The 15,257-nt window shown below is 33.9% G+C and overlaps 1 protein-coding gene across 3 annotated transcripts in view; it reads right to left on the reverse strand.

The window, feature by feature from the left end:
• Positions 1-15,257, reverse strand: part of ILDR2 (immunoglobulin like domain containing receptor 2) — a 2,395,614-nt gene that overhangs the window by 436,285 nt on the left and 1,944,072 nt on the right. The gene's annotated exons all lie outside the window — the stretch shown is intronic.

Here is a 15,257-nt window from a genome sequence, read left to right on the forward strand (position 1 = left end):
CCAGTAAATTATAATTATATCAAATTCAAGATGCCAAAACTATTAATTCATACTTCAGGATATATAATTTTCTATGTGTTGTTACACCTCTTGTCATTCTTTATAGTACATGGGTTTTCCTACTTTTATATAACTTTTTGAAAGTTTGGAGGCTACATTGTGAAAGGACCAGAGTTGCTAAATGGAAAATAGCTTCCGTAGTATTAAAAATTAGGTATTAGTAAAATTACAATCCCTCTTAGTTGCTAAAGGTCTTAAGCCAGTAAAATAGTCATAAAAAAGAAAACAAACAACTGGTTCGACCACCATGAAAAAAATATTTATTAAAATAAAAAAATAAATTGATAAAGCAAATACTAAAAGACTAAAAGTCAGTCCAAAGATTCAGGATAAGCACTTTCAACCTTCTGGCCTTCTTCAAATCCATGTAGTTTTTGTTTTGTTTTTAATCTTTGTTAAAAACAACATTTTACATATGTTTTAGCAGCTTTTAATTAAAGATGTGAACTGAAAGTTCATACTTTTAGAAGTAGTTTACCTTTATATTAACAATTCTCTACTTACCAAGGCAACAAAGTATAACAACTTTTATGATGTAGGCAGGACAACACAATATCGAAACACTACTGTAATGCCCCACCACTGGACCAGTAATCAAGGAGTCTCAATCCTCACCACTGGCACCAGTGGGGGATGTACAATGGGAGAATTACAAGTACACATACAATATTTCCAGATGCAGTGCTCTGCATCAAGTGCAATTTCCCTTAAGAGCACACAGTTACCACAGTCAGTCTGGGGATGGTTTCTCCCTCTTTCTCCAGATCTCCAGTAAGACTCCACAGTGGCACAGCTATAGAGCTGAGATCTCAGCTGAGTGACCAACCAAGACCTCCAGCACCCTCCCTGTCCAACCAGTGCTTTGTGTCCCTGCCCAAGTAGCTGACACACACACTCTTTGTGGTTTGATTTGCATACACACAAAAGAACCTGGGAAAGCCTGGCAAAGGTTTACTAGCTATACCTCCTTTTGCCCAGACTATAATGTAGTTATCATTGCCACCAGCCATCTAAGGCCCTTAAAAAGGGTGTCCAGTCTTACTGTGTAATATTAAAATTAACACAAATGGTAGTTTGACCAAGAGCAAGGCTATTAGGAGTCGCCAACACAGTGTCACCAAATAAATATCTAAGTACTCTCAAAACTTAAATATCTTTACAAAGATCAGCTACAATGAAAGGTTTAAATCTATTTAATAATAAATAATAAAAGAACAAGACAATGCTAAATATATATTCACAGTGACATCAGAGTTCAAAACCACAGGAAATACTTAAAGCAACATTACAGGACAGTCTCAAATAAATAAAGAAAAATATCTGAACTAAGCTTTGTTATATTCCTGACTGTATTTAAGAGAATTGCTATAACCTAGAAACTTACTCAGAGCAAGGCAGACGTGCAAATGGATCTTCTAGTTGTTGTTAGGTCAAAAACAGAATACAGAATACTGTGTCTCTCTAAGAGAACTCTTAAATTAATATCTCAAATATTACTGCTGGGATAGCTTGCAGAATGACATCATTTCTTGCCATCTGACTCTATCCCAGGTGAAACCCCCACTGCTGGGAGTTGGTAGTATTTAGCATCTATCTGTGAAAATATATAGACCTCCGATTTTTGGCAGATGCTGGAAGTCATAAAACAATTGCATTCCTTCACATTTCAAAACTAGTAATTATTTCAACTTAAATATAATACAGAAAACTCCCTAGTATAGACATGATGTCTCTTGCTGCCATAAAGTAACTTGATTTCAGCTATTTTTCTGAAGTTAACCTCCTGTATTTCAGTTTCCACTGTTAAAATATATACATTTATAAAGTTACAATAGTTCATGTACATTTCTGTTCTATTCCAGTAGGGCATGCTGTGGTTACATTTTAAGCACAAGCACTTTATAAAATATCTTTTCAGCACACGTCTGTACAAACCTAGTTTGATATACACATGACATACAGTTCCAATACATTTGCAACACAAGCATCCCACACAAGTCAAGTTGATATTCACAAATGACGTATAATTATTTACAAAATTCCAGCTAGCCATGCTGGCAGTATCTCCCTTTGTCACAACTACATAGAACACTATGATTGGGTCACCAATCATAACCAAATTGTTATATGTTTAAGAAAAGAATAAAAAGCCAATAAATGACTGGAGTAGAAAAAATCAGAAGTCACTAATAAATGATTTTAACTCATTTCATTCACTTTTAATCCACCATGAACTTCATCAGAATAACCATTACAAACTCTGTTCAGATGTAAATACCTTTTCAAATGAAAGCCATCTGACATTATCATCCAATATTAAAATTCGGACTTTATAATCCTTAAAGAAGTGTTATTTTGTCAGAAAACAAATAAAATGTTTATAACCATACTTAATAAAAAAAATTTTATAAAAATCATTTTATAAAAAAATCATTTTATAAAAAATCATTTTAGGAAAATATGTGTACATAATTAGAATACATTATATTTATAATCTCTGTGCTTGTAAAAAGCACTTGATGTTAATAACATCGTTTAGCCCAGGAGGCTCATCAGCATTGAGCAAAATCTGCCAAAGAGCTTCTCTACACTCTAATTTAACCCTGAAGTTCCCAGAGAACTATGCATCACTAACTTTTTCTAATACTGAAAAACTGAACTTTTTAAAGTTTGTGCAAGATACGAATTTATGAACACAATTTAGCTATTAAAAAGAAAGACATGTCTAATGCACTAGCAAGACATTCTGTATCTTGCACAAACTTTAAAAAGTTCAGTTTTTCAGTACAGAGATTATAAATATAATGTATTCTAATTATGTACACATATTTTCCTAAAATTATTTTTATAAAATGTTTTTTATTAAGTATGGTTATAAACATTTTATTTGTTTTCTGACAAAATAACACTTCTTTAAGGATTATAAAGTCCGAATTTTAGTATTGGATGATAATAAAGAAAAAACTAAGCCAGCAACAAGTGAGCCATGAAAAAAATGTAGTTTATTAAAACTACTTAAGACTTCATGAAAAGCTTAATTTAACAGACCGGTTTCGGCCTGGATTTAACTTGGCCTTCTTCAGTGTATAACAGAAAAAAGCTTACCAAGTGAAAAAAGTCTTATATGGTAAAACAAAACATTTGATTGGCTGACAAAACACATCCTAGTCATTAAACTCATGAATATTCATGTTACACTAAGTAGTATTTATACATCACAAAAATTTGACTCATAAATATTCATTAAGCCCTGGATTGAATAGGGCACCAAGTTTGGTAATCCATTTCTTTTCTTTTGCATCAAGTTTGTGATGCCAACCAGATTTATGGGTTCGATCACCAATGAGTTTGTCAATAATAATAAAATGAAACTGAGCTGTTTGATGTTTAAGTGTGTGTTTATATAAAGCATTGGAAGTCCTTTTACATTTAATATCACTCAAGTGCTCTGACATGCGTAACCTAAAAGGCCGAGAGGTCTGACCTATATAAAAAGAGTGGCAACTACAACAAGCCATATAAATAGCCCAGTCAGTGTTACAGTTGGCAAAAAATCGAATGTCAAATACTGTGCTACTGTTTCTGCTACTGAATTCTTTAGATTTCAGAATATGTTTACAGTTAATGCAATGACCACAAGGGAAACAGCCAATAAGTTTGTCACCCATAATAGTGGTCTGATATAACTGAGGTAGTACAGAATCAGAATGATGTTTGTAATGATTAAAATATGCTGCTAAGTTTTTTCCTTTACGAAAAGAAAAAGAACATACAGTGGGAATTATCGTATTAATATTACCATCCGCCTTCAATATGTTCCAATTGTCCTTGATTATATTCATAAATCTGTTGGTGTTTCTACCAAATGTAGTAGTGAAACGTAATATATTTTTTGACAAAGATTTCTTCTTATATGTCAGTAGATCATGTCTATGTAGACCCGAAGCATGGTTTTGGGCCATGGTAACATACCCTGAACTGTAACCCCTATTCATGAATCTATGGTATAGATCCTGAGAATGATGTTTAAAACTGACATCATCCGAGCAATTACGTCTAATTCTAATAAACTGTGATTTAGGAATGTTTCTGGCTATATGTTTTGGATGATAACTGGAGGCATGGAGTAAGGTGTTATATTGGGGAAACTTCCTATATACTTCAGTATTCAAGGTATTATCCTGATTTCTTGTGACCAAAACATCCAAAAACGTTATGGAGTTCTGGTCATAAGTAATAGTAAATTGTATTTCCCATTTATTATCATTTAAATATTCCATAAATTCACAAAGATACTCAATGTCTGATCTCCACACCATCCAGCAATCATCCAAATACCTCCGCCAGATATCAATCTCAGGCAAAAACAGATTATGAGTATCATCATATATCATAATCTCCTCAATGTATGCCTAAAATAAATCAGCATATATGGGGGCAAAAGATGCCCCCATCGCTGTACCTTTGATCTGTAAATAACATTCCTTATCATAAAAAAAGACATTTTTCGTAAGTACATGCTCGGTGAGATTAATCAAAAAAGTGTTGAAACCAGGTTGATAAATATTTGACTTGTAAAGCCAATATTCAATGGCATCAAGACCAGCCCAATGAGGGATGTTGGTGTATAGTAAGCTTACATCTAGTGTACATAACCACCAATTCTCCTCTAACTGCATGTCATTAACAATGCTTAAAATTGGGTGGTATCCTGTATCCTGGATCTAACCCATGAAAGTAATGGTTTTAAGTACCTGGTCAAAAATTCAGAAAGGGGCTCAGTAAGTGATCCTATACCCGATACAATGGGTCTACCTGGTGGATGTAAGGGATTCTTATGTATCTTTGGCAAAAAATAAATATATTGTCTAGCAGGATCAGTGATAGTTAAATGACTTAAAGTTTTGGTTGTTATAATCCCATTGTCAACCGCAGAATGCAAAAAATTATCAATTTGATGTTTAAACACAGAGGTGGGGTCAAGTGGCATTTTGGTATAATATCGAACATCACCCAATTGCTTGTGAGCCTCGATATCATAATCACTCCAATTCATCACCACCACCGCTCCACCTTTGTCTGCATGAAGAATAACAAGGTCTTTATTTTGTGCTAGTTCATTTAAACAAGACAACTCATTGTCAGTCATGTTATTCGGCATAGATAGACAAGTATTAGACTCAAAATGTAAATCACTGAGTACACTGCGTAGAAAAAGATTTACAGAAGGATGCATAGGAGGTATAAATGAGGAGGCATGATATTTAAAGATATCCATTTGTTGCTGTTGTTCTTCCCCCTTATCCTGAAAAAACAATTTAAGGTTAATGAGTCTACAAAATGTAAATAAATCCTGTGCAAAAGTGTCTTCAGGCACAAAAAAGCCAGGTATAAAAGATAAGCCTTTATTCAATAAAGATGTTTGTTCAGGTGTTATTACAGTGCTAGAGATGTTACAGACATTGTTGGTAACAACATAATTTACTTGTTCATTAATACTTCCATAAGATTCTGTAGACTTGTAACCCTTCTTGTGTTTCCTGCCTCCTCTCCTCCCTCGATGTTGCCTAAAGGGGATGTGTAATTTTTACGTTTAGGAGTGGGGGACTCCATGGTGTGCTGTGTTTCTGTGTCAGTACCTGATGATGTATCATAATCAGTGGTGTCAGTATGGTTACCACGTCCTTTTAAAATGGAAAGTGGACGTTTCCTTTTGGAACTGGATGTATTTCTGTTGTGCATCTCTTGAAATCTAACATGTCTAGTATATTTAAAGGGTTGCCCCCTCTCGTAATCGGACTGATCACGAGAAAATTTTTTAAGTTTTCTTTCCTTGAGATGAGTATCAAAATTTAACAAATCTGAACTAAGTTTAGATAATGATGCAGGAAAAAATGTATCATTCTGATACTGATTACAATCATCTATTAATTGTAACACCTTAGAAGTTTCTTTATCAATAATCCTAGTGTAATACTTTGACAGAGATTCAACAAACTTCATTGAGCATTCTTGTTGAATGGATAACCATTCCGTAGTTAAAATATCATCAGGGTCAGCTACTAGAGGTTGAATTTTGACTCTCAAACCCCTAGGACTAATGCCTTTAACCAAATAAGCTTTGAGTAATTTAAGGTGCCAAACAAAAGATCTTAATGTTTTCATGTTTTTGTTTAAATCATTAAATAGTTTTTCACATCGTTATTCTGGCTTCATGGAACTAGTATTTGCTGAACCTTCAGAAACATGACCAATACCAAAGGGTGCAAGGTCATCCCTATCAGATGATAAATCCAGAAATATTTTATTTAAATCCATTATTGGTGTAAAATCAATAATATATAGATATGAAAGCAACCATGCCCTGTATTAAAGAAAAAGACAAATAACAATCGGACAATAATGGCAATATTTCAGTTTGTGCAATATTGTACAAACAATAGCCACGTCCAATACAGGACAATAATGGTATAAAAAATCAAATTGGAGTGAATGAATACTGTGACAATCCAATGCACAGTATCAAACCACTTTAACAGGTCAAATGTTGAGCACCTTAAATGTGAAAAGATTTTTATGCTAGTGTAATCAGGGCAATAATATATAGTTTTAAAGGTCCGAGAGACAAAACCGAGAAAAATTAGTAATCAGACCCTGAATGATATAAACAGCCCAAGTAATAAGGACATATTATATATGTTGTATCATCCAAAAAAGTGCATTTATAGTACTTGGAACAGATATGGTCATGAATTCCCAATAGACAATATGACTAAGATATTTATGTATGGACTACTTAAATAATATTAGGATATGTGACAAATAGCCAGAAAAAAAAACGTTTGGCAAAAATATATAAATAATATATAGCTAGTATACTAGTTCAAAACATACTAATATCCAGACATGAATAAAAATTCACATAAGCTTAGATATTGTTGTTATTTCAACATATACAATATTTAGAGATTAGTTCAAACTAATATACAGCATTTATAAATCAAAAAACATGTACACATAATCCTAAAAAGGTCATACGAGTATGTACATATAAAGCATACTTCAAATATGATACAAGTACTCTCATTTATCCCCTAATTAGTTCCGTTGACAAAAATACTGTCCAGCTAATGTTGAAACATTCTTATGGTACACATAGGACAATTATATGAGTGTAATTATGTATACATCACATAAAGTTCTGACAATTTTGTGCTATCCTAAGCAAACAACGATAGTCGCCAACTGATGTTAACCATGAATGTAATTCAAAAACACCTGACCAGAAGCGATCATAATTCCCCACAAATGTACAAATAGACTGAAATAGAAGACTAAAGTAATGTCCAATAATATCCAGAAGTAAAAAAAGGAAGTTGTATCCCTACTCATAAATTATGGACATATAATATTCATGAAGAATATAGTGAGGTTACAGAAAAAACATATTAATAGAGTTCAAGCACAGTAATCACATTCCCAGTTCAAGGTCTGATGTCCAATGACCTGATAAATCCCACTGTCCGTTCATGTAAGTGGTAATACTTTCAGCGACCAGGTAGTCAAAGTAAGTTGCCAAACAAAAAAGATCAAAATGTCCCCCAAAAATTAGTATAGTATCATTTGTCACAATCACGATGGAACTTAAATTACATACGTCAGTTAGTATCACCAAATGATGGTAAAAGTTCCCAAAACAGTCAAACAAATGCGACGCCCAAAGAAAACACTGCACCACACAAAAAAAGGTGGTTAGATCCGTTGAGTGATATATCCTCATGAAAAATAGATGTTAATAAGTGCCCACATCAACACACACATAGTTTCCAATTTCACATAGTTATAGTCAACGACTCACCAAAAAGAACTCCAATGACCAGTCGCTTAGATCCGTTGAGTGATATATCCTCACGAAAATTAAATGTTAGTAAGTGCCCACATCAACACACACATAGTTTCCAATTTCGCGTAGTTATGGTCAATGACTCACCAGGAAGAACTCCAATGACCAGTCGCTACACATTACTGGCTTTCGAAATGTTGCAAAAGGAAAAAGGAATAATCCAAACTTGACAAAGGGATGCCCAGATTAGTAAAAAAACAAGTCAGCCATACGAATAAGGACGAACATGCCAACACAGCACACCATAAGTCCCCCAGCAGGAAATGTAAACTCCCTACGTGCAGGGGAACTTTGCTTTGATATTGGATGATAATGTCACATCGCTTTCATTTGAAAAGGTATTTAAATCTGAACAGAGTTTGTAATGGTTATTCTGATGAAGTTCATGGTGGATTAAAAGTGAACGAAATGCGTTAAAATCATTTATTAGTGACTTCTGATTTTTTTCTACTCCAGTCATTTATTGGCTTTTTGTTATTTGGTTCTGTTGTGTGTTTCTCAAAACGTTTTACGTTTTTTTGGCCAGTTATGGCAGGAGAAGATTCTAGTCAGGAGACTTTGTTGAATTTATCTGTTCATCCCGTTCCCGAGTCGGGAAGTAATTTCCAAGAGCTTATTAGCTCTATTGTCAAAGATGCAGTTAGAGAAGCTCTGGCCTGGCAGATGGGAGGTGGGACGTCTAAATTTAATTCTACAGTTTCTTCCAGCAGCCCAGGAAGCAAGGGAGGGGACAGCCTTGTTCAACGCACTCACGTTGGAGGTGATCCTAGCCAAGCTTGTAGTGTTATAGCAAGTTTGGTTCACACTGGAGAAGGTTCGTCGACGAGTAAACAGTTGAACTATTCGGAGTGTCAAGACAAGGTTTTTGAGCAAACCTTCAAAAACATGGTTAATCCCTTTCACTGTTCCTCTGACTTGGTCAATTTGAACACAGTAAGTGAAAAAGCTAGTCCGTCAGTTACGGACACAGTTTCAGTTTGTAAAAAAGACATTTTTAACCTTGAGAAACTGTGCATGAAGTGTGTTTTCTTACAAAATGAAATCTTTTATTTAGAGGAGACTGTGCGAGTTAAATGTGTGCCTTTGGGACTTAGGACTTTTAAATTTCCCAACTGTGCAGTCGAGGATGATTACCTGTACAAACAGTTGGTTGAGATTTTTGATAACCCTGGCATAGCCTTTATGAAATTATTGATAGAACATTATAAAGGCGAATTAACAGCATTGAAGGAACAAGCTGAACATTTGGATACGAATATTAGGGCTTCTGATGCCTTTAACAACTTGGCAACTCTCTATTTTGGTATAAATGCCAAATTGGATAGACATCATGCTTCCTTAGTTGAAAGGAAGCAAAGGAAGCTAAAAAGAGATTTATTAGCATACCGCAACAATGCGGCTTATCCTTTGAAAAAGAAAAAAAGGAAATTTTAAAGGGCCAGTGACTGTTGCTGAAGTAGATACAGGTGAAATTGGTGACACTATTGTTAGTAATGAGAATGACTTGCAAGTTAACACAAGGTCTTCCAAAGTTAATAACAATAATCAGAATGTAACTGTGTCTGCAGACAATACTAAGTCTAGTACAACTTTTGCACAAGTAGTTTCCTCTGGGAATAAATCTGGTCCTTTTTTAACGGACAAAGCAGGGAACACGAAAACACCGAGATGGTCTGGGAAAGTCCAGACGAGGAACAAAGGAAGGGGCAAGAATCGCAAGAAGAATTAGAGTATGGTATTACAGTTCTTAATTTAACTAATGAATCATTGCCCCTTGAGGTCACTTCGGTGCTTCAAAAAGGTTTTTCCTTTGTTCCTTCTAATAATGTGAACATTTCCAGACTTATTGTTGATTTAAAATTATATCTTTGAAAATTGAATTTAAAGTACATTTTTGATGGTGTGACTAAAGTGGAATTTAATGAGGATGGTTGTAAAAGAAAAAGTACATTTAATCCCATGTTAAATTCAACTTTGATGGTTTTTGGAAAGCTGTGTGAACAAGATTTTAGGAAATTGAATAAGTATAAGTATTCCAATGTACCTAATTTATCTGTGAGTGAACTTCAAGCTTTGGATTATGTTGCCAAAAATAAGGAATGGCGCATAATGAAAGCTGATAAAGGAGGCACAATAGTCATTATGAAATCTATTGATTACAGTGCAGCAATTAGTATTTTGTTGAATGACCACAGTTGTTATAGAACTGTTAGCAAAGATTTCATCACCAAAAGTTTTCAAATGGTGGATGTTCTCCTTTTTGATTTATTCACCCAAGGTAACATTGATAATATTGTTTACAATTTTCTAAATGTAGAATATCCTAAATTGGCTACAATTTTTGGTATTCCAAAATTGCATAAGCAAAGTGAGAAGATACCCTTTACACCAATAGTGTCAGCTAGCTTTTCTAAAACAGAAGCCATTTCTGTTTGGTTAGACAAGTGTTTGAACCCTATAGTTCAGAAAACAAAGTCATATTTGAGAGATTCTTGGCACTTACTGGAACTTTTGGGCCAATTTGATCTAAAGGATGCAGTTTTCAATTTTACATCCTTAGACGTTACATCATTATACACTTGTATTGACCAGATTACAGGAGTTGAATATCTAAGGGAATATTTAAGTACACAAACAGACATGAACAACAATATTGTCAACACCATATGTTCTTTAATGGACATAGTTCTAGAAAATAATTTCTTCACTTTCGAAAACACTTTTTTTCAACAAATTTCAGGTGTAGCCATGGGGTCTAGAGTTGCACCTAGCTTTGCTAATATTGTTATGGCCATGTGGGAAATTAAATTTTTACATTCACATCCCTCTACAAAGAGCATTTTGTTTTATAAGAGATATATAGATGATTTGTTTTTTTTTGTGGAAGGGAGATTTTGTTTCCTTTCAAAAGTTTGTAGATTATTTAAATGATACTACGGATTTTCTGAAGTTTACTTTTGGCCATTTTGGACTAGACATTAATTTTTTGGACGTACATTTAAGTCTAAATGGTGACAAAGCTAGTTTTGAAAGTGACATTTTTAGGAAGTCCACTTTTGTCAATCAATATGTACACCACGATAGTTTACATCCTGAGTTTATGAAACGTGGAGTAGTTAAAGGACAACTTATTAGGTTAAGTAGATTGACAAGTAGGGATGATATGTTTTTCAAAGAAGTTGAAAAATTGAACAGGTTCTTTATAGAAAGAGGGTATAATAGCACATGGTTAAAAAAGATTCAGAGGGAAGTGTGTGCTTTAAGAATGGATAGAGCACGTCCTATTTTAAATCAAGCTACAATAGTTTATAGTACAACTGGAGATAATGAGTGTAGAATTGCTAGTGAATATAAATTAGCATTTCCTATTCCTATTTCTAATGAAATGGGTTATATTAAGAAGGTTATGCTCAATAATTGGAAATTTGTACTTGGAAATAATGACTTGAGTTCCATTATAGGTAAGACTCCATTATTCACTTACAAAAAAACTACTAACATTAAACGTAAGTTAGAAAGTTGTAAGGAGATTAGGTTTGAAGGGTCTAATTATGGCACATTTTCATGTAACTGTTGTAAGCAGTGTAGGTATATAGCTGGATGTAACAGCATTCATTTGAAGCATTTTAACAAAACTATTTGTAGTAGAGGGCATTACACTTGTAAAACTCAGAATGTTGTTTACATTGGTTTGTGTGATACATGTGAACATTTTTACATAGGTAAAACTATTAGAACTCTAAATAGATGAATTTATGAACACAATTTAGCTATTAAAAAGAAAGACATGTCTAATGCACTAGCAAGACATTCTGTATCTTGCACAAACTTTAAAAAGTTCAGTTTTTCAGTATTAGAAAAAGTTAGTGATGCACAGTTCTCTGGGAACTTCAGGGTTAAATTAGAGTGTAGAGAAGCTCTTTGGCAGATTTTGCTCAATGCTGACAAGCCTCCTGGGCTAAACGATGTTATTAACATCAAGTGCTTTTTACAAGCACAGAGATTATAAATATAATGTATTCTAATTATGTACACATATTTTCCTAAAATGATTTTTTAGAAATTATTTTTATAAAATGTTTTTTATTAAGTATGGTTATAAACATTTTATTTGTTTTTTGACAAAATAACACTTCTTTAAGGATTATAAAGTCCGAATTTTAGTATTGGATGATAATGTCACGTGGCTTTCATTTCAAAAGGTATTTAAATCTGAACAGAGTTTGTAATGGTTATTCTGATGAAGTTCATGGTGGATTAAAAGTGAACAAAACACGTTAAAATCATTTATTAGTGACTTCTGATTTTTTCTACTCCAGTCATTTATTGGCTTTTTGTTATTTGGTTCTTTTGTGTGTTTCTCAAAAAGTTTTATGTTTAAGAAAAGGACATAAAGAAACTTGCCTTGAAACAAAATGAAGTGAAGCTCAAGAAGTGAATCTTGGCATTCATTTTGACAAAAATTACGTACTTGGTTAGGATCATAATGACCCAACCACAATTCTTATGAGTACATGGAGATTTACTGCTAGTTACAGAGAGACAGAGATGTAGAGAGAAAGAGAAAGTATGGGAGTACTAAGATTTGAAAGGTGTAGAACACTTAAAACTGCTTCACATATTGGCAGACAACAGCAAAATGTAGCTCTGTTTCTGTAACACCTTTAAAATCTGCAATACAATCGATGTGTTTGCAGTAAAAAACATCTGACAGTGTGAATTGTATTACAGCTTTTAAAGCTGCTTTAATTTCTGATTCTAAGTGGTGGCTGCTGTTAATGCACTACATGAAGCTAGAGCATAACATTGGTGAAAAGCACTTTGTTAATCACCTTTCTTATTTCAGAAAGGTGCTTACACTTGCATTTCTCCCAATTTCAGAGTGTATTCACAGTGTTATATGTAGTACATAAACATGTATACTAAAATATTATATTAACATACTTTGAGACAGTTGTGGTTACAAGGGTTCACTCAATATGCTACGGGAAAATATAATGGGATAATTCTCTGTAGGTGCTCCTGCATTTTGGTACACAATTTTGCCTTCGTAAGTAATTAGTCAGAAAACTTAGTATAGCTTATATACTATAGAATAATACTTAACAGTGGAATAGTATTATCTCTCAGTTCTGACATCAACACATACTGCATTTATTAATAATTTAACTACAAGTCATGTAAATTTGCTATTTATTAGCCTTATTTCACTAAGAGCACATTTTGAATAGCCCGGGAGAAGAAGGGCCTCTTGCTGAAGCAACCACAACAGTAACTGTAGAAAATACCACTGCAGTTTTTGCACATAGCTAACAGAATACAATTTAAACCTGTCACTGAAAGGACAAGCAAATCTCCTCATATTTGAAATCTGATGCTTGTAATCATGATCCCACTAGAAGTACTATGTAACCCAAATATATTGCATATAAAGGCAGTTAATAAGCACTGTTCTTCAAAAAACTGCATGCATGCATGCACAGTTGTGTGCATCCAGTGGGTCTCTCACACACATTGGATAGATTTGATTGTGCACACAAGAAAAGCAGAATCTGTCAGCATTTTGTGTGGGTTGGAACAGTAATTCTGAAAAGCAGCTTTGTGTACACAATGGTAGGAGTTATTAAGTAGCTAGCATCTCATTATCAGCTGCTAAGAGCTTAATAATGGCTTCTGCAACTGCAGTCAATGAGGTTAACAGGTTTTAAATCATAATAGATCACAGGGTCCTGATTTTATCCTATAACGTAAAAAGGGTACATACATCTGCACTTCCATTCAGCTGAAATGGCATAAACAGTTGCAAAGAACATGCTGCAATCAGCTATTACAGAGCTGCAATGTTTAGCTACATTGTCACAAATTTAATTTTATATTTGAATGGTGCGGTACAGTTTAATGTCTTTCCTGCACTTATGTCCTGGCTGCAACCTAAGTATTATTCTTGACCTGAATGACAGCTGATATCAGAGTTAATTGCATATATTGTTGTATTTTCAATATGTTTTGGTTGGGCAGCTAAACTGTATAATTCCCTTGAGCATGCAAAAACAATGAGGACATTGCCACTAAGAACTTTCATAGTAATTCCTTTTCAAGAGACCAGTCTCTCACCTCTTACTTTGTTTTAACAAACATCACATGCACATATTCACGACAACAGCTGGGTATAGTGGACATACTGGAGTGCAGACGTTGGGGGGGGGGTAGATTGGCTTTGCTGATATAGATAGAAATCATATCATATGATGCAGTATGACCTGACAGAAGTGTGAGATTTTTAGATTCTGGACTTTTCAGCTGAAGATTTTTTTCTTTTCCTACAAAAGTGTCACTGAACTTCCTAACAGAATGTGGCATTGTGAGTATCTAAAATAGTAATATTTGGCATCTGAATTTTTAGTAATTTAAATATTTCTCCATCAAAATCAATAATGAAGATATCTTTTAAGCATACCTCAATAGCAGTGCTATTCAAAAGCCATATACCAAAGATAGTGCAAGGCTAATATATAACCTTTGGCTAAGTTATAAAAACAACATAGTATATGCTAAGGTTGCTAAAGATTAAAACAAATGGCGACTTCTCTTCTGTAATCAGCACATATTCAGGAGAGCCTACATCACCCTACCATCTGCTGTGCACCTAATCTTATCTATAGCAACATGGAGAAGGGTTCTGGTTGCTGCCATCTTAGTAGATCTATAAAAGGCTTTCAAGACTTTAAGCTATTCAGTGCTTCTCTCAAAAATAGAAAATAAGAGATTCAGAAATGAGCCAGTCAGACACTTAGTTATTATCTGTATAATATGACATTTAAGTTTACTCTAGATTATTACACCTTTGACACTGTTACATTAATAGGCAGTGTCCCCGTGGGATAAATACTGGGGCTTGTGTTATTTTTCTGTCTTGATTAACAACCTGGCTGAAGACTGCTTTGTGCTAAATGTCAATAATTGTGCTAATTGTCTGATTCTTTTCAAATACATCAGATCTCCTCTAACAAAAACTTAAGGAAGACTATGATAAGTCATTCAGATGTATTCAGAAAAAACGTTAATAGCAAACTTGAAGAAAACTAACTCCATGTTCTTCAGTTATACTACAATAATTGAGTCAGCCACTATAAGAATAGTTGACCAACTCTACAAGAGCATATTTATGGTTAAATAATAAACATATTTCAAGGTTAAGATTTAGAAGAAGGTTAGTTTGTGTTTGGTTATGGCGACCACAACTGGTAAGCACCTGATCCTGATATACTGGATAATATTTCTCAATTAGGTCAGT

Source organism: Protopterus annectens, chromosome 5.part1 (genome assembly GCF_019279795.1).
Source record: "Protopterus annectens isolate FY-2018-M chromosome 5.part1, PAN1.0, whole genome shotgun sequence".
Classification (NCBI taxonomy): domain Eukaryota; kingdom Metazoa; phylum Chordata; order Ceratodontiformes; family Protopteridae; genus Protopterus; species Protopterus annectens.